This window comes from Anser cygnoides, chromosome Z, assembly GCF_040182565.1.
Source record: "Anser cygnoides isolate HZ-2024a breed goose chromosome Z, Taihu_goose_T2T_genome, whole genome shotgun sequence".
Lineage (NCBI taxonomy): Eukaryota > Metazoa > Chordata > Aves > Anseriformes > Anatidae > Anser > Anser cygnoides.
The window spans coordinates 5080001-5106039 of record NC_089912.1 but is presented as its reverse complement, the minus strand read 5'-3'; the positions used below and the strand labels follow the sequence as shown (position 1 = coordinate 5106039).

Sequence of the window (26039 nt, the reverse complement as noted above, 5' to 3'; positions counted from 1 at the left end):
ACACAACCTACAAGAAAGTCACCTTATTATCCTTGTGAACCAGATATAAATGTCTCCAGAAAGCCTTTGCTTCACGAGAACATCCCTTTTTAATGCATGATCATCTTTTGTGCAGCACTTTTTATTCACAAGATACCATTGCCAAGGTCCTGTCATACACACCTTTCTTGACATGAAAAAGAAAAAAATGAAGCTTCCCATCTCCCTGAAGCCTGCTGTGGTTTTTGGTGGCTGAAACTCAAAGTATCTTCTACCCCCAGATCAGAGCACTGCAGACCTGGCAGTGTTGGAATAGCTCAGCACCAATATGTGCAGGTTGTGTTTGAGGCATTATGGCTTGTCTGCTTGGCATTTCTATGGGATCTGTGGGGTTATTATAAGTTACTGAAGGTTATTCTGCATTACTTGCTGGTTGTTGTAGGAATCGCCATTATAGGAGGTCAGGGAAGGAGCAAGGATTTGACTGTATATCCATTAAAAGATGTGTAGAAGCCCAGGATGTTTGATGGGATGTTTTTTCTTCCTGCCAAGTAGGAAAAGGACAATCCTTGGAATTCTAAGTCTTAGTACAGAAATGGTGACTAATCTGTCATTCAGGATTTATGAAGGATGTTTCCTACTTCTCACTGACAGTAAAGAACAAATCAAATGCTAGGTTTGCAGTCTTGAAAATTAGTACACTCTAGAGAGCCAATTAAACATTATTCGCATATCTCAGCCCCATATTAATGTTCTTTTAAAGCACACTCCAGGTCTTCCTCACAAGCCAGGATTATGGTATTATCAGACTAATTTAAGGAATGTTATCATTGTAATATGGCTTTTGCAATTACATGGTATACGAGGTGGCAAGACAGCACGGCTTTGCATTGCCAGGGTGCAAAACAAATTCAGTGTTCAATCAACCTGAGAAAAAAAGGACAATTCTCATTTACATAAACATGTAGCCACGGAAACTAGATGCACAGAGGTATAAGGAAAAGAGACCTATTTTACATGATGTGCATAGAATATTTGACAGTTTAGATTGGAGACGTCATTGATGTGGGTAGGAATGGTGCGGTTCGTTGCCATGGTTATCATTTTCCCTACTGGCAGTGCAAAGATTGGCAGGGATGGATGTTTAAAAAAAGACACACGTGCGCACACACAAATGCATGCATACAAAAACACCCAAACCACTGGCAACACTCTGGCAGCCTCATTCTCTTCTTTTGTTGAAAAGCTATGTATCCTCCTTTTGCTAATGACAGCTCATCTAATATATCATGTAATCTAGAAATATTTATATTTCTATAGTAAATCATATATGTACAATATGTATTTATACCTTGCACATAAAGCAGCAGACATGTAAAGTGTTTTTTATATGCATAGATTCTATAGGATAGATAAAAAGACATAGATATTCAATATTTAGGGGAAAATATATATTTGTCTACATGTATCTCTGTTTATACTGAGATTCTTTTTCCTGCTTTAATTTATGAGAAACCCATTGACTTTTATGCACACATTTAAACTTGAACTGTGAGATGTATATATTACAGTATGAATATGAACTTCTGTAAAAAGAAAAATGACCGATTTTTCATTAATGGTTGGCATTAGTTTTCTGATTAGCTGGTCACTAGTTCACATATGAACTATTTATAATTCTACTTACCAGTAAAACAAACAAACACAAGTTCTGCTGTCATTTTACAGCTTCTGCCAAATGGCCCTTCAGTATGATTTGATCTTAGTACAGCCATATTGAACCATACATTTCATTTAGCCATGTGAGAGACTTGATGTCAACTGCTGATGGCAGTTTTTGGCAGACGTATAGATGGCAGAGTATTGTGATTATTTTGTGAGTATTTTGTGAGTATTTGTGAGGTTGGCCCGGTTATCATCACAGAATCACAGAATGGCTGAGGTTAGAAGAGACCTTAAAGATCATCTAGTTCCAACCCCTCTGCCATGCGCAGGGACAATTCCCACTAGACCAGGTTGCCCAAAACCCCATCCAGCCTGGCCCTGAACACCTCCAGGGATGGAGCATCCACAGCTTCTCTGGGCAACCTCTTCCATTGCCTCACGACTGGCAGAGTAAATAATTTCCTCTTAATATCTAATGAAAACCTGCTCTCTTTCAGTTTATAGCCATTATCCCTTGTCCTATCCCTACAGTACTTGACAAAGAAATCCTCCTCAGCTTGCTTTTTTTTTTTTTTTAATTTTTATTTTAGTAGCCTCCCCAGAGGTTACTCTCTCCAGGCTGAACAATCACAGCTCCCTCAGCTTTCCTTTGTCAAAGCCTTCTTCAAAGTCAAATATCTTTGTCAAAGACATCTCCCTACCCTCGGTGGAGTCAACTGCTCCTCCCAGTTTAGCATCATGCGTAAACTGACTCAATATGCCCGCAAGTCCTATACGCAAGTCAGTTAGGACAACACTGAAGAGAGCTGGCCTTAAAATGGAGGCCTGTGGAAGCCCCCTAGTGACTGGCTGCCAGCCTGATGCAATCCCATTTACGATAACCCTTGGAGCCTGACCCATCAGCCCCGTGTTCACGCATCATATTATGCACTGCTCTAGCTGTGTGCTGGTCAACTTGTCTAGAAGGAGACAGTGAGAAACAGTATTGAAGCTTTGCTGAAATCCAAAGAGGTGCCATCAACTGGCTTCCCTCGGCCAACTAGATGGTTGACCACTTCATAGAAGGAAATCAAGTTCATTAAGGAGTACTTTCCTGTGGCGGACCCATGTTGGCTATGACCTATGACTGCATTGTCCTTCCAGTGTTTTTGAAGGACTCCCAGAATACTTTTCTCCATATTTTTACCATTTTTTACTGCCAGTGGTCTGAGGGATAGAAACCTAAACAAAGAAACAAAGTAAATTTATGGGGACTGAGATAAGGACAGTTTAATAGGACAGAAAACTAAGGGAAAAATAAAGACTATAGAAAGCAAGTGAGGCACAGTGCAATTGCTTACTACCCACTGAGCGATGCCCAGCCCATCCCTGAGCAGCGGCCCTGCCACCAGCCCAGCCAACCAGCCCATAGGAATTGTTCATATAACTCCATTATGTGTTATGGAATATCTCTGAATATTCCAGAGATATCCAGGATCTGGCACCTGCTTTTTTTAAACTTCATCACATTGGCCTCAGCCCAGCAAGGCAGCCCTTCCACGTCCCTCTGCAGGGCCTCCTTACTCTCCAGCAGATCAACACTCCCCCTCAGCTTGGTGTCATCCACAAACTTACTGGGGGTGCACTCATTCAAATCATCAAGAAAGATCTTAAAGAGGATGGGCCCCAACACCAACCCCTGGGGAACACCACTGGTGACCGGTTGCTAGCTGGATTTTGCTCCATTCACCACCACTCTCTGGACCTGAACCTCCAGCCACTTTTTAACCCAGCAAAGAGTGTACCTGTGCAAGCCATGGGCTGCCAGCTTCTCCAGCAGAATACTGTGGGAGACCGTGTCAAAGGCCTTGCCGAAGTCTAGGTAGACTACTTCAACAGGCTTTCCCTCATCCGCCAGGCGGGTCACCCAGTCATAGAAGGAGATGAGGTTGGTCAGGCAGGACTTGCTCTTCATGAACCCATGCTGTCTGGACTTGATCCCCTGGTTGTCCCACACATGCTGTGTGATCGCATTCAAGATGATTTGTACCATCACCTACCCAGGCCGTAAGGTCAGGCTGAGAGGCCTGTAGTTCCCCAGATCCTCCTTACGAATCTTCTTCTAGATGGGCGTCACATTCACAAGTTTCCAGTCATCCGGGACCTCTCTGGCTGATCGTAACTGCTGATCAGGGCCAGAAGATGGTAGGCGTCCCAGCAATCCTGTCTGCCAACTCCCTCATCACCCTCGGGTGGATCCCATCTGGCCCCATGGACTTGTGACAGTCCAAGTGGAGCAGGTCTCCAATTGTTTCCACCTGAATTGTGGCAGGTTTCTTCTGCTCCACATCCCAGACTTCCAGGTCAGGAGGCTGAGTATGCCAAGGAGAACTGGTCTGACTACTAAAGACAGATGTAAAGGAGGCATTGAGAAGGCATCAGCCTTTTCATTATCCTCAGCAGTCATGCTCTCCACCACATCCAGTAAAGGATGGAAACTCTTCATGGCCCTCATCTTACTGCTAATAGAGCTGTAAAAACATTTTTTGTTGTTGTTGTCGTTTACCACAGTGGCCAGATTGAGCTCATCAGAAAATCTTTCTGATTTTCTCTCTGCATATGCTGGCAACTTCCTTCTACTCTCCCCGAGCTGCATATACCTTCTTGCACAGGAGACAAACTCTTTTTTTTCTCCCAGATCTCAGCAACAGTTCCATGTTCAGCCGCGCTGGTCTTCTTCAGATGAACTGAGCTTGGCAAGGGATGCAAAGAATAACAAGAAGGGGTTCTACAAGTAGGTTGGCCACAAAAGAAAGACTAAGGAGAGCGTACCACCTCTGACAAAGGAGGACAGAGAACTGGTAACAACAGACGTGGAGAAGGCTGAGGTATATAACAACTTGCTTCAGTCTTCACTGGAGGTCAGGCTTTGCACATCTCTCAAGTATGCAAATATGTAGACAGGGACTCAGGGAGCAGAGTCCCTCCCACTGTAAGCAAAGAGCAAGTTTGGGACCTCCTGACACAACAACTACAAGTCTTTGGGGCCTGATGACAGGCATCCCACCGTCCTGAGGGAATTGGCTGATGTAGTCGCCAAGCGTGTCCCCACCATATTTCAAAAGTCCTGGCAGTGGGGCATAGTCCCCAGTGTCTGGAAAAAGGGAAACATCACTCCCACTTTTAAAGAGGTAGAAAGGAGGACCCAGGGAACTCCAGAGCCCCACCTCCGTGCCTGGCAAGATCATGGAATGGATCCTCCAGGAGGCAAAGTTAAGGCGCATGCAGGACAAGGAGATGATCCGAGACAGCCAGCATGGCTTTCCCGAGGACAAATCCCGCCAGACCAATCTGGTAGCCTTCTTTGATGGAGTAACTGCATCAGTCGACAAGGGAAGACCAACTGAGGTCATCCACTTGGAGTTCTGTCAGGCTTTTGACACGGTTCCACACAACATCCTAATCTCTAAACGGGAAAGATACGAATGGAGCAGGCAGTGGATAAGGAAGAGGCTCAATGGCTGGACCCAGGGAGGGGTGGTCAATGGTTCTATGTCTAGGGGGATGCCAGTGACAAGCGGTGTACCTCAGGGGTCTATCTTGGGACCGGTGCTTTTCGGCATCTTCCTCAATGAGATTGAAAATGGGATGGAGTGCACCCTGAGCAAGTTTTCAGACAACACCAAGCTGAGTGGTGCAGTCGATCCAAGAGAAGGAATGGAAGCCATCCAAAAGGACCTGGACAAGCTTGAGGAGTGGACCACATCAAGCTAAGGAGGTTCAACGAACATAAGTGCAAGGTGTTGCACGTTGGTCAGGGCAAAAGAACTCATGGAGAGCAGCCCTGCAGAGGAGGACTTGTGGGTTCTGGCGGACGAGAAGCTTGACATGAGACAGCAGTGGGAGCTTGCAGTCCAGAAGGCCAACTGCATCCTGGGCTGCATCAACAGAAGCGTGGGCAGCAGGGACAGGGAGGTGATTGCACCCCTCTACTCTGCTCGTGGAGGCTTCCTCTGGAGTGCTGCATCCAGGCCTGGTGTTCCCAGCACAAGAAGGATGTGGGTCCGTAAGGACAGGTCCGGAGGAGGGCTACAATGTTGCTAATGGCAGGAAAAGAGGGGATGGCCTTAAACTAAAAGAGGGGTTTTTAGAGTAGAAGTTAGGAGGAAATTTTTCCTTCGGAGGCTGGTGAGGCACTGGACCAGGGTGCCCAGGGAAGCTCTGGATGTCCCACCTGTGCAGGTGCTCAAGACAAGGTTGGGTGAGGCCATGGGCAACCAGATCTAGTGCGTGGCATCCCTAGCCATGGCACGGGGATTGGAACTAGATGACCTTTAAGGTCCCTTCCAACCTGAGCCATTCTACAATTTTATGATTGTATGATCGTATGATTGTGTGATTCTGTGATTCTATGAAGAAGACCAAGACACTGTCTGTGGCAGAGTCACCACTTTTATTTTGTTTATTGGAAGTGAAACGTGCCCTGCTAAAGGCGCCGGGGGGGCAGCCTCTTGCAGGGCTGGGGAGAGTCCGGGCTGCTGTCAGCCCTCCTCTTCGGGGGGCGCCGGGGCCCCCCAGGCGAGCTGTTCCTGCCCTGGCCAGGAGGAGAGGGCCCGGGGCTGCAGCCCTGCACTGCGGCATCTTCTTCTGCCGCCTGTCCAGGCTCTCTGAAGGGCTCCTCCTGCTCCCCAGGGATGGGTGTGGTGGGTGTGTGGCCAGGACCCCCATGCAGGGCAGCACTGGAGGTGCTGGGGAGCTCCTCAACATCAGAAGCCTGTGAGCTGCTGGAGGAGAGCAGGCTGGAGACAGGAGTGTGCTGGGAGGAGGCAGCAGGGCTGGGGGTGTCCACAGGGCTCTCTCCTGGCTCCCTGCTGTCCTGGGAGCCCTCGAGGTCCACCTCAGGGCCGTTCTGGTGTTGGCTGACAGGAGCGGGTGCCAGGAGTCCCAGCTCCTCGAGGAACTCATCAGTGCACATCTCCACGGTTCCTTCAATGAGCTGCTGTACAAAGCTTGTTGTATGGCCCTGCAGGGACGGCTGCAGCTCCCGGATCAAGGCCACCTCATCCATCCCGTAGCGGCACAGCCGAGAAACAATGTTGGCCTCCAGCACGTCCTGGTCCCACCAGGCAGCCCCGAACAACTCCCTGGCTTGCTGGCGTACCCAGGGCCGCAGCGGACCAAGGATAGCCGGGTGTTCCCTGAAGAGGGCTGCCCATTCCTCGGGCAGGAGGCCACTCACGACAGTCTGGGGCACTGGCTCTGCAGCCCCCTGCTCGTCCTGGTGGCTGTCCTCTTGGTTCTCTGCATGGCGGACAACTCGGACCTCCAGAAAGTCATCTTCTGACCAGATGGAGTAGCGGATGGAGGTGATGTCCTGCCTGCAGAGGGGGCAGTTGACGCTTCTCTTGGCCCAGCGCATGATGCAGCCAAAGCAGAACTGGTGCTGACAGGGGCTGACGACGCTGGGCTCCTTTGGGGTCCCCTGGCACACAGGGCAGGTGACGTCAGCCTCTGTGGCCATGGCGTTGCTTGTCATTGCCCAAAACCTCCAGATGCCTCTCTGCACGGATGCTCTCCAGCCTCTCAACACCCGGACTGTCCGTACAGACTGGGCTGCCCCTTGCCTGGTGTGGAATCTGGCACTTGCTCTTGCCGAAGCTCATATGGTTGGCCCAGCTCTCTACTTTGGCAAGATCTCTTTACAAATCCTATCTACCCTCGATGGAGTCAGCCGCTCCTCCCAATTTAGCTTCATCCGTAAACTGACTCAATATGCCCACAAGTCCTACATGCATGTCAGTTAGGAGAACACTGAAGAGAGCTGGCCCTAAAATGAGGCCTGTGGAATCCCCCTAGTGACTGGCCGCCAGCCTGATGGAATCCCATTTACGATAACCCTTGGAGCCCAACCCGTCAGCCACTTGTTCACCCATCGCATTATGCATTGCTCTAGCTGTGTGCTGCTCAATTTGTCCAGAAGGAGACAGTGAGAAACAGTATTGAAGCTTTGCTGAAATCCAAAGAGGTGCCATCAACTGGCTTCCCTTGACCAACTGGGTGGATGTCTCAATGTTTTTTTGTTTTGTTGCTGTTGTTGTTGTTGTTTTCATCAGCTCTCTTTAAGTATCGGGAGGCCTCTGTAAGATCTACCTGGAAGCTACTCTCACCATGCTGAACAACCCCAACTCTCTCAGTCTTCCATTGTAGTTGAGGTGCTTCAGCTCCTTGATAATTGTGGCTGTGCTTTGGACTTGTTCTAACAGATCCATATCCTTCTTTTGCGGGGGCCCCCAGAGCTGAGCGCTGGGCTCCAGGTGGGGTCTCACGAGAGCAGAGCAGAGGGGGACAATCCCCTCCCTTGCCCTGCTGCCCACGCTGCTGTTGGTGCAGCCCAGGGTATGGGTTGGCTTTCTGGGCTGCCAGCACACATTGGTGGACATGTTGAGCTTGTCATCCACCACCACCCCCAGGTTCTTCTCCTGAGGGCTGCTCTCAATCCATTCTCCCCCCAGCCTGTATTTGGGCTTAGGATTGCCCCAGTGCAGATGCAGGACCTTGTTGAAGGTCAACAACATGGCCTTGTTGAACCTCATGTTGAACCCCATTCTTTGCACAGGCCCCCTTCTTCTGCCTGCCTGGCATGGCATCCCTTCCCTCCAGTGTGTTGACAGAACCACACAGCTTGGTGTCATCGGCAACCTGCTGAGGGTGCACTCGATTCCACTGTCGAGGTCACCAGTGAAAACATTTTTCAGTACTGGTTCCAATGCAGACCCTTGAGGGCCACCACTTGTCGCCCTTCTCCATCTGGACATTGAACTGTTGACCACTTCTCTTTGAGTGTGTCCCTTGAGCCAACTCCTTATCCACTCAACTGTCCATCCATCCACTCCATGTCTCTCCAATTTAGAGGCAAGCATGTTCTGTTGAACCAAATCAACACCTTTACACAAATAAAGACAGATGACACCTGTTGTTCTTACCTTACCACTATTGTCATCACTTTTACAGAAGTGGCTGTGCCTTGTATTATGGCCCCATCGTAATATTTTATAAAAAAATTTTCTCCCCTTTTGCTTTCTCTGCTACCCTTCTTCTGCCAGCTCAGAGAGCAAGAGGTGCCCTGATCTTTTGCTGTTTCTCTACTGTTTTTACAGTTTCTGAGAGTCTGTTTCTCTGAATAAAACTCGCCCTTTAGTCTTCTGTCTTTAAATCTTCCTTTCATGGGAGAACAGGCCACAAGTGTTCTTGCAGCATTGCACAAATATTTTCTGTATTTCAAGCTATTAAAATCATCTTTCATTGATTGGTGGCGGAATTTTACAACCACCTGTTTGCCATGGGCAAGCTACCACTTGACTAAGGTGTGCCTATCTATGGTCCTGTGCAGTGTCTTGAGTGCTCCTTCTCAACCTCAACCATACTGGTCCCTCACCATGGACCTTACTGAAACCTACGTAAGATATTACTTTCACATTGGGGTCGCCTCCTTGTCAAACCTGTATTAGTGATTTTCTCATGTATATCTCAGATCAGAATCCAGTGCAAGAAATCTTCACCGTTTTTGACATGATCATTTCACTAGTGAAATAGCTCTGCTTGCTGTCAATTGGCAGTTACTTCAAGATGGTGTTTTCTGATTGATTTAAATGTCCTAATTTCTTCCATGCTTTTTCTCTGTCTCATTTCTTTTTTCTCTTCTGTGTAGAACATGTCTATCTTTGTAAATAAAAATTCAGGAAAAAAGATGTTTTGGATTTCATGTTCTGCCTTGCATTGCAAGTACTAGATCAAAAGAGGTTTATGAATTTTCTGTCTTTTGTGTAGAGAACAGCTCCGCTTCTTGTTTTCTGAGCTACCAAAATTAAAGTTTGGAATGAATGGAAAATGACAAACCGAGCAAGATGGATGTACTCTGACATTTAATTATAATTTTAAATTTTATAATTGTAATTATATTTAACTATATAATAATAATTTCTCACCAAGGCATTTCTTTTCATGTAGTACTACAAGGAGCCTACACAGCAAATCTATGTTCTTCTAGTCTCACCTCCACTGGTAATACTGCATGTCTCTCATACAAAAAAGATCTTGAAATTCTCACTCTTGTGGAACTGGTCTTACTGAATATAGATATATATTGATATATATTTATATATACTGCTCTTTCCTCACACCAAAATTAAAGATATAAATGCAACCATTACACTGCTTCAGGGGTGAAAACAAAGGTATGCCTGACATTTTTTAATGACATACCTGATACCTCTTCCCTGAAGAGAGATAAAGGAGACACCAGAAAGTTTAACCACTTGGATAATCCAACCAGCTGAACCTTTTGCGATGCATTGTCTTTTTTTTTTTTTTTTGATAGTCTTTGAAGTACCTTGTCACCATTACCAGTAACAGTGAAATGAACATGTAGCTTCAAGGTGACAAAATGCAGCATTTCAAGGACTGCAGTGTTGGAGGTCCTTCCTCACCTCAAAGCTCATATTGAGCTTTGCTCATGCTAATTTCATGTACATTACCTCTTGCACTGACATGTTTGTGCTTCTAAATCTTTCAGGCCACAGGAAAGGAAAGTGAGTTTATACAGCCATTTTGGGGAACAACTGTGTGTACATTTTATCCCTGTTTTAATTGAAAATTTATGCTTTGGGACTATTCAAAGTGTCACATATCAGTATACTCCTGTTTTTGCATAGTCACACAAGATGAGACAAAGCATGCCAATATTAACTTATTATAATAAACTGCTCAACACAGTGATACTCATCACTATTCCGACTAAATTTGGACTATATGTCACAGCTACTAAGCCACTATTCATCATTTTTTTAATGTGTTCACATAAGTACACTTTTTCTTGTTCTAATATGCCTAACTATCATTATTTTTTTCCTATAGATAAAGCAGTACAGAATGTTATGACTTAGAACTTAATAGGAAGACTTTTTACACCATTAAATAAACTAGAAAATCATGGTCTGCAAGAAGCAGAACCTAACTTTCTTAATGTTAAAAGCAAAAACAAAAACAAACAAAAACAAACACAAACAAACAAATAATAATAAAAAAACTCTTTTCTTTGATATGCTCTTTCACTGAGAACATCTTCTGTGAACTTAATGTGGTGCAGTACTGTAAAGTATGGTAGAAAAACTGCAGCATAATAAATAAATAAAAATATCAAACATCGCTTACTTCTTTTGAAGTATTCCTTTAATAATCTGGTATGAAATCTGGGGGATAATATCACTGAAAACAAAAACAAGGTTTTCTTTTAACTTTTGCTGGTGATAGAGTTCATCATTCTTTTAACTGAGAATCTGATTTTCTACTTCAACTGAAAGCAACTAGTGAACTGTGGAACTAGGCATATGCCATACATATATGTGCCATATATTATTTGTGCTTTTTTTTTTCATATATATATACACACATATATATCTACATAAACCAAAGAAAAAGAACAAAAACTTTCATTTTGCCTCTGAAATACTCAAAGTACTCAACCTTATACTCCTCAAAACCTGCTTCTTTCATCTTTGTACCACTAAACTCCATTCTTGTAGAAGATACTTGCATCATTTATTTATTTGTTTGTTTGTTTATCATGAAATACTCTAAGAAACCCAAAGAAATTTTATAAAGTGTCTACTCCAAATTATTTTTGTGTTAACTCTCGTATATATTCTTTGAGATTGAACAAGTGGATTAGGACTAAGATTGTGTCTTGAAAGAAGTCAGATCATGTGATAAAATAAGATTATAGAGAGTTGCATCCCCTTCTTCAAAGTCCTGCCACATAGGCAATTAAAAAATCCAGATAGCCACATAGAGGGAAGTAAAACCTCTGCTCAAGCAGGCTCAGATGGAATGAATGAATTGAAATGGAAATTTTTGTTTTTTATGCGTTCTGTTGGTCAGTCTTTCAGTGGTGCATTTTGTAAGAATGACGTTTCAGTCATAATGTTTTGGTGCTGAAAAAAGTTTTTCTGAAACTCATTTCTGCTCATCTAGTTCTTATTTCCTGCCATCCCCCTTAAAAATAAAACTGCTATTCTTCTTCAGACTTCCTAACAATGTAGGTTCATCTGACTAAGGTAAAGAAGAAAAACAACCCATAACTTACAAGACCAATCACAGCTCATTAACCAAAACTCAGCTTTGCATATTGATTGTTTATGACAAGATATTAGGCTTATGTTCTTGTGAGATGGTGTTACGTGGAGCAATGACTGAGGAAAAGTGCAGGGAAACTGACAGAGAAAAACAAGAAAATACTTTAGGTCAGTAAATTCCAGGCACAGTTAGCTTCTTTGGGAATATCCTATGTACTCTAGATACTGTACTATTTTTTATTTGTATTTAATAATATGAAATAATAAATGAAACTCCTGTGTAGGTAAAACAACTCTTTCAGCTCCTGCTGCGTGTAGTGCTTATTAGTTGGATCTTATCTTCTTGATATATATCCCTGATATATGTGTGTATTTCAGGAGACTTGAGGTGACTATGGTGACTATGACTTCTGACATAACAGAAGAGGGTATAGTTTTTGTTTGTTTGTTTTTTTGTATGTTTGTTTTCTTTTGTCCAGAATGAAAGAAAAAAAAAAAAAAGCAAAAAGACTCATAGCATCTGTAAATGTTCAGTATAACACGTTACCTAAATTGTGTTAGTTTGACAGTTGATCTGTGGAACTGTGGGTTTTTGTTTTATTTAAAACCACTGGTAATAGGCAAAAAAAATCCAGTCCTTCTGGAAGAGCTTAAACATAAATATTTTTAACTTCTAACTTTGTGCACCGGGAGATACCGTGAAGTTGTGTATAATTTGTATTTTCTTGACATCGTGGTCTTTGCTGGTCATGATCACTTACAAGTATTTTTCGTTTTATATGTTCTGGATGTAAACAGGAATGTAGACTGTGATTAGAAATAACATGACGGCTCCACTGATGATTTAAAATAAAAGGTAGGGGTGTTTTAACCTCAGTGATACTGATTGAGATTAGAACAAAGGAATTATTTCCAAAGCGTCTGCTTTCTATAAGTTTAGAATAGTCTAATTTATGATTTTTTCCTTCCAGTAGAGACTGTTACAGGAGGCATGAGATCAAAAAAAAAAAAAAAAGAAAAAAGAAAAAAGTCCCTTGAGACATATAGTCTCCTCCCATTAACCAGGGGATAGCTAGATAGCTCTTTCATCCTGTTGTATGTCTCTCTAATGCTTAGCCCAGGTAATTAAATATGCTGATGCCTACTTGGGTGGACAAAGGGGTCTGAATAAGCAAAGATCTCTGTAGCTCTTTCTTAGACATAGTCATAATATTGTGTTAATCTAACCTCTGCCTGGCCATTTCTTTTGACACCGAGGACAAGAGAATTGGCTGTGGCAGTCCCCATCCCATCTGAATGCTCTGATTGTTTCTGAAGAAGAACTGGAAGCACAATGTGGGTCTCCCAGCTGCTGTGCAAGAAGCTGTCTTGCTTGATAGCTTATAAAGAGGCATGAGCAAAAGCTGTTCTTCAGGGAGTGACAATTTAGGGCTTTTTGTTTGTTTGTTTGTTTTTTATGTGAGGCAATGCTGCCATACAGTTGCATATCTTGTGGAAGATGTCAAGCAAACAAATTTCTAATGAAGCCTTAGACACGTTTTGCATACTTTCACCCAGCAGCCTAGCCATACATCAACGTTTCAATGTTTTGATTGATCTTACTGATCCTGCTTGGAAAATCTTCTGTAGGTAACTGGTGGTAGATCCAACAAAAAATGAAGAAACTTCTGGAAGAAATAAGTCTCTATTGTATGTAGAATAAGCCTCTATTGTAATCAAACAAATTCTTTGTGTGTAGTGTTAATTCTGTTTCCACTCTATTTGTACACTTTCATGACCATGATTTTCTCCTTCTCAATCTGCTCATTAGTAACAGCCCACAGCAGTTAATTCCTCCAATTCTCCCAGGACTCCATCTTATCAGTTTAGCTGACAGACTTTTAATGTAAACAAGGCAATGTCCTTGACATTATAAGAGCTTTTGTTGTGATAAGGAGACGAATAATTGCTAACATTTATATTCTATCTGCAAATCTCACCAAAAGTTTCTGTCTCTTGGGAAGTGATCAAATTTGCTTTGGGATTATTAAATGCATATAATTATGTTAAACTAGAAGTTGGTGAAAATTACTAAACCAAAGCTGAAAAAAACTCTAACGTATTGTAAGAAATGGTCTTGCTCTTCAAGAATGTACACTTGTTGATTTGCAGATGAATGAAGGTGTCTCCAGAACTCCAAGGAAGAAAAATTTGGTAACTGTTTTAAGTTGTCTATTCATCCCACCCTTTCCACTGATCATCAGGCATCCTTGACAAACCTCACAGCACTGTCCCCAGCTCTACGGCAGTAGCTTTGTAAGAAGGATACCACTGGCCAGTATTGGAACCCTTCAGAGTTATTACATTAAACAATCCTTTATCCACTTAATTTCTCCTGAGTTATCTCCTCCTACAGCTGTGTGAAACCTTGAGACTCCTGTCCCACAGAGTTCTGCAGACTTTCCAGTGGTTCATTTCATGTAGATCACAAGCCATAAATTCATAAATAGTCCATGCTTACATGAATGCAAACTCCCTCATTTTACAAAATATTGTATCTCTAGTTCCCTGCAAGTGCCAAGCCTTTGCTGGTGAGTTTGTCCACAAGCACTGGAAAGTCACTGATTCTAGATAGGGAGGAATGTATGTATCTATATATATATTTTATGTTAGGGTATATGTTTTCTATTATTATTATTTTTATTATTATTATTTTTAACTTGCACTTCAGAACTTGACCTTATGTGCCTTTATTTAGCTTCACCAATATTTTCTTGAATTTTACTCCTGCAAGGTGTTGATGATGGTGATGGGGTTGTGATCAGACATTAAGGGCTTCATTTTCACTATGGTGCTCATGCTAAACAGTATATCCATGGTAAAAATAAATTAATTAATTAATTAAATTAAAATATTTAGGGAAAGGACCGCAGTATAAGTATCCCCACAGTATGTGGGGAGAACATGGCAATTGATCTGTTTTAGGTCCTCCTCCACCTCAGTCAAGTTCAGGATCCTCCTCATGGCAACCCCATTTCCATCAGTTCTGGATTTGAAGAAGCTATTTTTTAAAATATAATTCAAATGTTATGGTGATGTGAGGCACCTGGCTACTTGTACTCTGCCTTCCCACCTTGTCCACTCTGGCTCTGGAGACATAAAAGTGATTTTCACTTATATATATAATACTGATCAGCAGGTGATATTATCTCTTCTTAATGTAGCCCCAGGAGCCATGCTGACTTACTCCTTAAGCCAAAAATAAAACAATTAAAAAATAAATCTCACTTCTCTTTAGCTTTGTGGAGAAAATTATTTCTGTTTGGTTAATTTTCCGTTATCTTACTACAGCAGCTAGCTGTAATATCTCCATGGCAATGAAGTCAGACTGTATAGAAAGGTGGAGTAAGGTCCCAAGCCTCTTCTCTTTGTTTGGTGTTAGAGAAAAGGTGTCCTTCCTGGAGGATTTGTCTCCTTGCAATGCTGAAATGTCCGAAAGCCCAAACTGTGTCCCTTGAGACATTTTCCATGCAGTCCTGACTGTGGCCGTAACTCATCATGGAACTCCAATACTGATAGATTTACAGGACTGTGCAAATTTCCTTTGTGCTTCTGGGTGCCCAACAGCTCAGCTGAGGCCACAGCTACTGCATATCTGAAAATCCAGACACGTAGACTTCAGAGGTGGGTCAGTTCAGTGCTGAATTTACAGAGCGCAGGTCTTCCAGGAATGTCTGATCTATAATGGACATGGAGAAAATCTGTCCCAGACTCACAGGATGAACGGCAAGTGTGGAGCCCAGTTATGCAGAGCATATGATGTAAGTCTGGTGTAAGTCTAATGCTTCTGAGGAGCATCAGCCCAACAATGAAGGCTATGCTCATTGAAATAGCCTTCCAGCAGTTACAGTATACTTTCTCTATGCCTTGACTCCCAGGCAGCAGTTTGGTGCTCTGGCTCATATTTGGGCATGGAGTTAGGCTCTGTCTGGGCAATGATTTTCTCCTTCAGTAACTAATTTTCTAGGTGTGAGCCTACAGGAGAGGTGCAAGATCTACCTAACTTCCAGTGAAGTGACTGCCAGTGTCAGACTAGAACTAAAGAAAAGCAGAATATAAAATTTCTCAAAAGAAATGTAAAAAAAAGCCATTTTGGAAGTACTGATTTGGGTGGAAGTTTACTAGCCTTGGCTTGGAGTGGGACTTATTAAATATTACCATGAAGGTTTTTTTGCAGAAAAATTAGGAAGATGCTAATGAGGTGCATTGGCAGCATAGAGGCAGGAGGCATTACCAGTATGAATGTGGATTGGAATATCACATAGGAACAGTTTGAGCTAAAATTGGAGGAATTTTTACAGTATAAATAAAAGGTCTTTTGATTAGGAAGTAATCAATAGAATTTCTGTTGTAGGGTGTGACTAATCAGCCAGAAAAAAAAACATAAATTTTTTCATTTTTTTTAAAGTCTCAATTTTTTATTTTATTCTATATTTTTTAATTATTATAATATATTTTTAAATATTTATTTATTTTATAAATAAAATATAAAATTATATTATATAAAATTTATATTATATAAAATATAAAAGTATACATTTAATAAATAAAAATATAAATTTTAATGAGAAAATAAGAGATCCTGAAGGTAAGGGGTAAAAAAAAGTGGAAAACATATGGGTTCAAAATGGAACAATAAAAGCTAAGAGTCAAAGCTGTGTAAAAACCTTCTCGGAACCTCATGTGGGAAAAAAAAATATTAATATATACTTCCCCGTTCTCAACAGGGTTGCCTTTTGGAGTTGCAGAATTTTTAGAACTAAGTTTCTTAATCAGATGCAGAAAATAATACAAATATGTCCACCCTGAAGTCTGTGTGTTATCTGAGCTTTGCAAGAGGAATGGTACAGGCTGTATGGGGAACATATTGACATGCAGAAACCATGGAAAAGCATTTCCTTCTTCTTTCTAGGAAAAAAAAAGATCTACTCATTTACAAGTGTGTTTGTGTGTGTGTGTGTGCGTATTTGCGTGTGTGTTTTGTTTGTTTGCTTGTTTGTTTTCTGGAGAAGTCATCTGTACAAAAAGCAAACTTGGGATCATGAGCTTATTGACAGAATTTTTATTACACGATGGCAGAGCATGTGGCCAGAGTTGCAGGCAAACCTGTTCAGTTTTGCATTTCTTTGATTTTTTGCTTTGGGTGTACATTTAGGACATACTTTTTCTAAAGATCCTTCTCTTTGGAAAGTAAAAGCAAAAGCTTTCATCACACCTCTCAAAGAGAAGTGTCCTAGTGAACCTGATCCACTGCTGAAGGCCACTTTGTGGTGGCTCCATCATTTGATTTAAGTGGCAAGAAAATAAAATGTCAAGAACTAAGAGCTGTTCAGTGGCATCTAAGTTACCGAAAGCTGAAATCCATCACCTCCCTTTCCAGGTTGTCTAAAGTTTTACAGCTCTAACATGAGGGTATCTGTATTGCCAGGCATCATTTCCAGCTGGAATGAACTGCATATTGTCTGTGTCCATCGTCTCCAGCCTCCTGACTTTCATCCATCTCTGTCCCCACCTCCAAGCTGTCTCACATTTTACCTGCATCCTTGCTCCAAGAGCATTTTTGTTGGGGAAGTGATCCATGAGATGGATTCACCTTTCAATCTCAGGATACCAACTCACACCTGAAATGCTGAAAATGTTTTCTTCGAGTACATGAAAAGAGAGAAAATTCAGTCACTGGCATCCTAATTTGCCTTTTAGTATCGCAGACTAGTTTGCACCTTTCCTTTTGCCTTGCCAAAAAAAAACCTGTCTGCTTGGACAAGATAATGATGGTCATCTTTGTGATTTTTTTCTCTGTAAAGTGAAGAAGGAATAGCTTAGATTACAGAAAAGCATTGAATTTAGTTTTATTTTTAGAGCAGTAGAAAACTGTAGGAATTGTAGTAGTGATTTTTAAATAAAAACCCATATATTAACATTCAGGCAATTAGTATAAAATATAAGAACAGTTATTAATAAACTCAAACCAACTAAAAGAAACAATTTGGAACAAATCACACATTAAAATGTAGATAGGTTTTGTATGAAGAAGTTTGCAGAATAAGTGACACACAGATTACAATCAGTTCACGTAGCACATACATTGAGCCAAGAAATTTTGAAATATTTAGCATATGCTAACAATATTTTTAGAGGAAACAATACTTCTGCTTAACATTAGTAGTATAAAATAAGTTCTATCTGGTCAACATTACTAAAAAAAATTGTAGGCAACCTAATCAGGAAAATTTTAGTGTGTGTGTAGAGATAAATATCCATGATCTGGATGAATCACGTCAACTGCTTGATGACAGATGGTCTTGATTTTGAAACGAAGTTGACATCTTAAGTGTCTGGAAAACTATGCACAAACTCGCTCCATCTCTTAATCAGCTGCAAACACATGGCCAAAACCCAGGACTCATTCCTGTCTTCAGGGAGGTTGTAAAGGGTGGGCACTCTTTGGAGGAACTCTTCTGCAAATAACATAAAAATAATAAAGTAAAATTGTTTGCTTTGGCCTCAGAGTTAGGCAGGTAACACTGTCCCTATTTCACAGATAGAAAAAACACCTAAATATGTTAATCAAGTAACTCAAGGAATTAAATTCTCAGAAATTCTGAAAAAGGAGTAAGTGGAAAACATTTTGAAATTACACTTCAGTGAACTTTCTGACCTCCATGTTCACTGAATGTAAGATGATGAGACTGTAAACCAGTGATAGGACTATGTGGAGATGGAGCTTTTTGTTTTATCTCTTGTAGAAAGGGTCGCATGCCTGAAATTTAAGACTTGCCCTTTATCTGTTGAGGCAAATGATGACATGATGTGATTCAGGCCCTTCTCACCTGGAACTAATTCCATTTGCTAAGTTTGATTTCAGAAAGATTTTGTGGGTTTCTCTTTTTGTTTGTTTCTTTGGTTGGTTGGTTGAGTTTTGTTTGTTTGTTTTGGTTTTGGTTTTGTTTGTTTTTGTTTTCTTTCTGGAAGTCTCATTATACCTGAAAGCATGGATTTTATTTTCATAGAAGAAATAATACAATGCCAGTTTTCTCTCTTATCTAAAAAATATTACCAGTTCCATAAAATTTATGAAGTTAGTGTTGAAATAACGCATTGCTAGGCTCTATAAATTAATGTTTAGATATGTTTATTTAAAACTTGGGATTTCTAACCTAGCCAGGAAAGCTTCCTCAAAGACTTCCAGCCAGAAGAGGTAAATATCTTTGCCAGGATGTTCCAAATAATGATTATTGAACACCACAGCTCTTCTCTGGCTGTATAAGTAAATCTCCAAAACCTTCTTCCAAATCTTCTGCTTCATTTTCTCCAGGTGATAGGAGCTGCAGACAGGTCTCATACCCAGTGCAGGAGGTGGGTCTAGGAGGAACCCTGGCTCCATCCTTGGTGTCTATGAGTGCAGGGATAATAATCTACTCAAGGGAAAACAAAACAAAACAACAACAACAACAACAAAACACTCTAATAAATCACTTATTCTTCACTTATTTTTTCTCCCCCAGAAAATGCAAGCAAAGAAGAAATTCTGGCACCTGGACAATGCCAAGCATCTGAGCAGTTCAGGCTGCGTCTGTTCTTGGGTGTTGTGGCCACATGCCACCTCTTTGAGCAAACTGCAAGACGATAATCTAGTCATTCTGTTTTATTGTGGTAATCACACATTTGTTATTCTGTGCACAATTGTTTGTATGACATACAGAGTGCACAGTACTATAATCTTTGTGGTGCATAACAGTTATATATATCATATTAGCAGAGTGGATGAATAGCTTATAATAGGTAAATTTTTCACAGATTCTTAAATTCTCGTTAATTTTTTTTCTTCCTTTCAACCTTCCAAAAACTGGATCATAATTTCCACAGATGTATTTGCTGTTTGAAATTATTCGGCCAATCATTTCTGTAAATTATCCTTACCTTGTAGCTCATTTGTGAGCTGTTTGTTTTGCAATTCTGATTTTAAGAAGTTGTGCTGTTTTTTTTGAAAATGGGAGTCACACGAGCAATTTCTGTTCTAACCCAAATGTGCATCTTGCTTTGAAATAGTTTTCTGTTGTAAATATTAACATTAATTAATTAATAGCAATTATTCTTCTATACTGAAAAATGTTTTTTGTGTGTGTTTGTTGTTGTTTCTTTGTTTTTGTCAATATTCTTGCTAGATACTTTTTTTTAAGATTTTTTTTAAGAATAGTTAGAAAATTGCTCACAGGAAGCTTAAACTAAAAGAATACAATGAAAAACAAATGCCTTTGGGAGAATGGGAGAAAATACTCAGAGTGGTTTGGGAAATTTGCCTTATTCTGGGAATTTGCCTTATTCTGATGAGGTTTATCATTCTGATAAACCTCATGATGAGCTGAATCATTATCATTCAGCCTGGAGAATAGGAGGCTGAGGGGAGACCTCATCGCAGTCTACAACTTCCTTGCGAGGGGGAGTGGAGAGGCAGGCGCTGACCTGTTCTCCATAATCACCAGTGATAGGACCCGGGGTAACGGTGTTAAGCTGAGGCAGGGGAGGTTTAGGCTGGACATCAGGAAGAGGTTCTTCACCGAGAGGGTGGTCACACACTGGAACAGGCTCCCCAGTGAAGTAGTCACTGCACCAAGCCCGTCTGAATTTAAGAAGCGATTGGACTGTGCACTGAGTCACATGGTCTAAAATTTTGGGTAGACCTGTGCGGTGCCAGGAGTTGGACTTCATGATCCTTATGGTCCCTTCCAACTCAGGATATTCTATGATTCTATGATTCCCTCTCTCTTAGGGGAATCTGAAAAGGATCACTGGATACTTTTAGATTTTTTTTTTTTTTGACAAACTGTCATATTAATACTAGAAATGTTTTAATTTTTACTCACTCTATATAGTTTAACATTTTATTTTAATAGTAATAAAATATTGTGATAGATCGCAGTTCATCTCAATTAATTACACTAACAGCAGAAAAGGCTTTTCCTTAGCAAACACTCACAGCTTGTATAAATACAGTTCTTTTTCTTGTCAATATATGTTGTACGCCACTTTTAGTCTAAAGGATCCCTCTGTCTACAGCTGCAGTTCTTGGTGAGCTGCCAAAAACTATAGGGCATTAATTAACATGTGCCAGGGATTCATCAATAAACACAGTGGTAGATAGTAATTACTCATGGCTTCTTTCCTTTCCTTGCCTTGCCTTGCATTTCCTTGCCTTGCCTTATCTTGCCTTGCCTTGCCTTGCCTCTCCTCACCTCGCCTTGCCTCTTCTCTCCTTTCCTTTCACCCTCCTTTCTCCATTGCATTTCTCTGCACTTCAGGAAAGACCCACACCAGTATGTAAATCAGCTCTTGCTAAATGCCCAGTAATATAGTTCTCTTTATTTTCCAGGGTTGTTGTCAAATTTTTCACGTATCCAAGAAAGACATTTATTCGATTTCTTTTTCATGTTCAGAATCCATTTGCAGGCTGCAGATGGTAAAAATAACATATATGTTTACTTGTAAATTAAATTTCAGTTAATCTTCAGGTAGGCCTCATTCCCTTTATCTCCAAAGAAACCACACTCTCCATACATTTTCTTATTCGTAATTATTGCTGTAACTATGCATTAAATATACATATATATATATATAAAGAGATGTCCCAAACATTCCTCCTTAAATATTCACTTATGACCCCAACACCAGGGGAGTGTGGAGGTCTCCAATTAGGTTGCTGATATCTTTCACTTGGGGGGAATAATTTATAACACAGAAATATTGGAGGGAAAAAACAGAGGGGAAATTTGCTTTGCTTTTATATCACGCAAGTCTGATAAACAAGATCACTTGCCTGGCAACCTGGGTGTGATGAGAACTTTCTTTTTTTTCTCCCACTCTTCACAGCCATTCCATCAATTTTACTTAGGCCCTTCTCCAGAGGTCCCTTCTAACTTCAACAATTCTGTGATTCTGTGTGATTCTCATCTTATTTCAGAAAAAACTTTTCTCTCTCTGGACAAAAAAAAAGTCTACTGTTCTGGAAAATAGGGGAGAATCTCAGGTTTTGCATTTGTCATGTGCTTCTAGCTATTGTTAATTTCAAATAGCATTATTTCCTTGGATTTCCCATTAGACATGCTCCAGACATTAGTCCATTTTAATTTGGAACAAGTAAGGTTCAGAAACAGAACAGACCAACATTTCTGATTCATCTCCATTGTAAGAGCTGAATTTGTCTCATAGGCCAGACAGATGGATTATTGCAGGGTTGAACTCAGGAGAGTATAAGAGGAAAAAAAGTAAAGGGCCCAATAGAACTTTTTTTTTTTTTTTTAAACAAACAAACAAACAAGTCTCCCACGTTATCCAAATCTTCAGTTACTATGTTGAAAGGTCAAAAAATGTCACTGATGTTGTGTTATACCATAATGTGCATAACTTTAACACAAGTACGTAATACAATGTCAGCCTTCTGAAAGTCAATGTGTGTCATCACTTACCTGAATCAAACAACACATATTTTCCTACAGTCTTCATTCAGGCAGTAACAGTGGTGACAGTATGAGGGAAATGTCTATTATGAATAAATGCAATATTTCTTTCTGAGGCTAAAAATAATTTCTGTGGTGTAGTGCAGGCTTCAGAGACAACATGGTCCCTGCTCAGAAGAGCACAAATGCCTTGTTCTCTCACCCGGCATGCTTACTCAGTAGTTGACAATAGTGCCTTTTTAATGGCATTTTACATAATGAAATGCTACTGTATGGATTTTAAAATTTATGGGTTTCATAACCATAATACAATAAGAAGAGTCCAGGGGTGAAAATGGCACATCGCTTTGTCCACTTGCAGGACAGATACAACCCACATAGATATCCAACATATAAAGCCATGATATCAAGACATATACAAGCACCAAGTCAGACCCCATTTAAAACAGCAAATCAGCTGTGCCAACATTGTACTCTTGCCATATGACCTGGATGAATGGTCTCTCTGAAAAACAACTACTATGACACATTAACATTGCTTGAAATAAATCAACAAAGACCTAACTCCTGCTAAGCAAAACCTCAAGAATGTCACAAAGATTCATTCCAGCTATCTGGTGTGATAGAATATTTATTAATAATATCGGTTCAGCAGTGTAGATATACTTACATTTATAAGACATCTAAAATAGACTTATCACCAAACTGAGGTGTTTTTGATATGAGCAAAAATATTGAATCAACGTAATAAAATAAAAATTACAGGCATCCATATAGCACTCTGTAAAAGAACTGGGAATCTACTGTCTCCGGGAGAAAAATTATCAAGCAGCATACTTAGGCAAGCACCTAAGCATCTGTGCTGAGAGATGGACAAAAAGAAAGAAGGAAAGAAGGAAAGAAGGAAAGAAGGAAGGAAGGAAGGAAGGAAGGAAGGAAGGAAGGAAGGAAGGAAGGAAGGAAGGAAGGAAGGAAGGAAGGAAGGAAGGAAGGAAGGAAGGAAGGTAGGAAGGAAGGAAGGAAGGAAGGAAGGAAGGAAGGAAGGAAGGAAGGAAGGAAGGAAGGAAGGAAGGAAGGAAGGAAGGAAGGAAGGAAGGAAGGAAGGAAGGAAGGAAGGAAGGAAGGAAGGAAGGAAGGAAGGAAGGAAGGAAGGAAGGAAGAAGCAAAAATATGTTTAGTGTTTCTGAATAGTTTCTCAGTTGTCCAAACACTTCTGTTTCTTCTATTTGAAATTTTCTAAGAAATTTGTTCTGAAGTTTTGAATTTTGTCACTAGGATCAATGTTTTAAAAGTCACAAAAACTGAAATCTCAGCCTGATGTAAAAGGTCTCATATTTATGGGGATGTACTTTAAAATCTGACATATGATCCTACATTTTGCTAACAGCAAAATTTTGCCTATCATTAACCTGGTAAAAAATCACCTTCCTAAAGAACCCAGAGTTCTCTTTTGTGTCATCAGGCTCCAAATTAGTTTATTTTTCTAGCTGGATAGACATTTCTTGGGTAGACATTGTCATTCTAACTTCTGGGAGTCATGTGAAGGCCTTACATTCTCGCTGCTCTTAGGCTAATGTACCTTTCCCAGCGGACAGCTTGACTTATGTGGTCAGTTTGATTTTCTATTTCCTTGTTTTCTGAGATTGATAGCTATTGACTACATAACACTTTTGTTTTGTGAAGATTATTAACACAATTACACTGGCACAGGAAATTCAAGCCCGTAAGAAAAGCACAGCATGCACTTGCTTTTACCAGCATCCTTTGCAACACTTAATTTTAGCGTAGCATTGTCCTCCAGGGAGCTACTGGTCATCTGCCCTGCCTGCTGTTGTTCACATGGGATACCTCTGGCTTCGTCTTGTCACCATCTCTTCCAGGCTGTTTGTTTCTGAGGAAGGGCATGAGCAACAGCAACTAGTAAGCCTGTCTTTGCCAGGTAAGTCAGTCAATTATTTCTGCTATTCAGTCTTGAAACTAATTCCTCCTGGGCTGAATGGTTGCTCCATCCAAACACAGCTTCACCATGAACAGGGGATCAGGATGGGTTTGCTAAAATGTCCTTACAAATCAATCTGGAAGTAAAAAGTCATGGCAATAACAGCAAAAAACAGGCAAGCCCCACTTTCAAAGTACAGTTTCCAGTCTTTTATACTTTTATACACACTGAGTTCCCTGAAATCAAACAGAATTCAAAAACTGCACAGAGACAGGCTCCTCCAGGACTGATTCTTTACACTCCCAGTCACCTCGAAGGTGAGACAGTGCACAGAGCTCAACCTCGTAAACATGCTGGGCTAATTAGCTTGTGTCTGCATCAGCCTGGCATTGCCAGGAGGAAGATCTGGTGGAGTAAGTACAAAGAGAAAGCAAAGAGGAGGGTGGCAGTAGCAGCAGCTTCTTACTGGAAAAAAATAATAACCATAAAAATAAAAAAATAATAAAAAACACAAGCGTATGAAATACCAAACAGAACAACATTATAGAGAATATTTAATATTCACATTGTGTTTGTATGCAGCAAGCACTAGCTGGGGGGGTATCAACATATTTGTGTGAACCACAATGTGTGTATCAAACCCGTTGCAAAGGTTAATCAGCATAGAATAGGGCAGATATTGCCAACAGTGCTTAAAACTACTATTAAAAGCATAACGGCCAGGTTCATGACTTTGTGCTTCGACTTTCTCCTGCTGCGCTGTCTCTGCAAACAATGATTTAGGAATATTTATTTAGTCTTTGCTTCTAGGCCTTTACAGTTCATAGACTTCAATGAACTTGTCCTCCATGAGTTTGTGAATTTTTTTTATTTTTTATTTTTTCACAGAATCACAGAAGGGCCGAGCTTGGAAGGAACCTCTAGAGATCATCTAGACAACCCCCTGCGCAGGCAGGGCCACCTAGAACACATTGCACAGGATGGCATCCAGACGGGTTGTGAATATCTCCAGAGAAGGAGACTCCATAACCTCCCTGGGCAGCCTGTTCCAGTGCTCCGTCAGCTAAGCCACAGCAAAGATCTTCCTCATATGGTGTGGAATCTCTTTCCATACAGATTTTCATATAATCTCTTTTCATATAGATTCTATTTCATATCTGATCATAATTTCTGCCCCTTCTCTGTATCTTTGCTACTTCTATTGGACCTGTTTCTAAGATAAAAGAATTAGAAATTCACGGAATATTCAAGATGTAGGAGTACCTGAAATTTAATCCATAACATGATGATATTTTCTTTACCAGAAGTTTTTTCAGCCATCATTATATGGATGCATTGAAAAGCTTTTCAGCACTGACAAACTTTGTCATGTCACTACTCAACTATTTTTTCCCCAATCATTCATCAATGTTATATAGCATAAAAATCATCACTTATCTGTATAGATAGTCATCCTGCAGAAGGACTATACAGGTAAGAAATGAAAACGTTGTGAAAACAGAGGGGGAACCACTTTATTTATGTCAAGGATAAGAACATAATTGGGAAAAGAGTGGAAGAAGAGCATCAAGGTGGGAGGACAGACTCAGAAAGATCTAAACTGGCTGGATTTATGACAGAGTAAAGGTTTGAATGGATGATAGCCGAGAAGTACAGGGAACTGAGTCCCAGTCTCATCCTGCCTCATCCTGCCCTTTGCCTTCCTGTCCTGTCTTTTGTTTTAAATGCTGCTTAGATTTGTCAACAGTCTTATGGAGCAGAACACTTTGTGCTGCAGAGCCCTTTCTTCACCCATGCCACGAGGGAGGAAAAACCACAGCCAGGACCCTGCTGGTCTCCGTTCTGCTAGCAGAG

At 40.9% G+C, this 26039-nt stretch overlaps 1 long non-coding RNA gene across 1 annotated transcript in view; it reads left to right on the top strand.

The window, feature by feature from the left end:
• The window catches only part of LOC136789110 (uncharacterized), a 51330-nt gene that overhangs the window by 24540 nt on the left and 751 nt on the right, over window positions 1-26039 (top strand). The window contains exons 3-4 of the long non-coding RNA XR_010827926.1: window positions 24048-24185; window positions 25074-26039. The exon at window positions 25074-26039 is cut by the window's right edge and continues 751 nt beyond it. This is a non-coding gene — a long non-coding RNA (uncharacterized lncRNA). The remainder of the gene's footprint in view (window positions 1-24047; window positions 24186-25073) is intronic.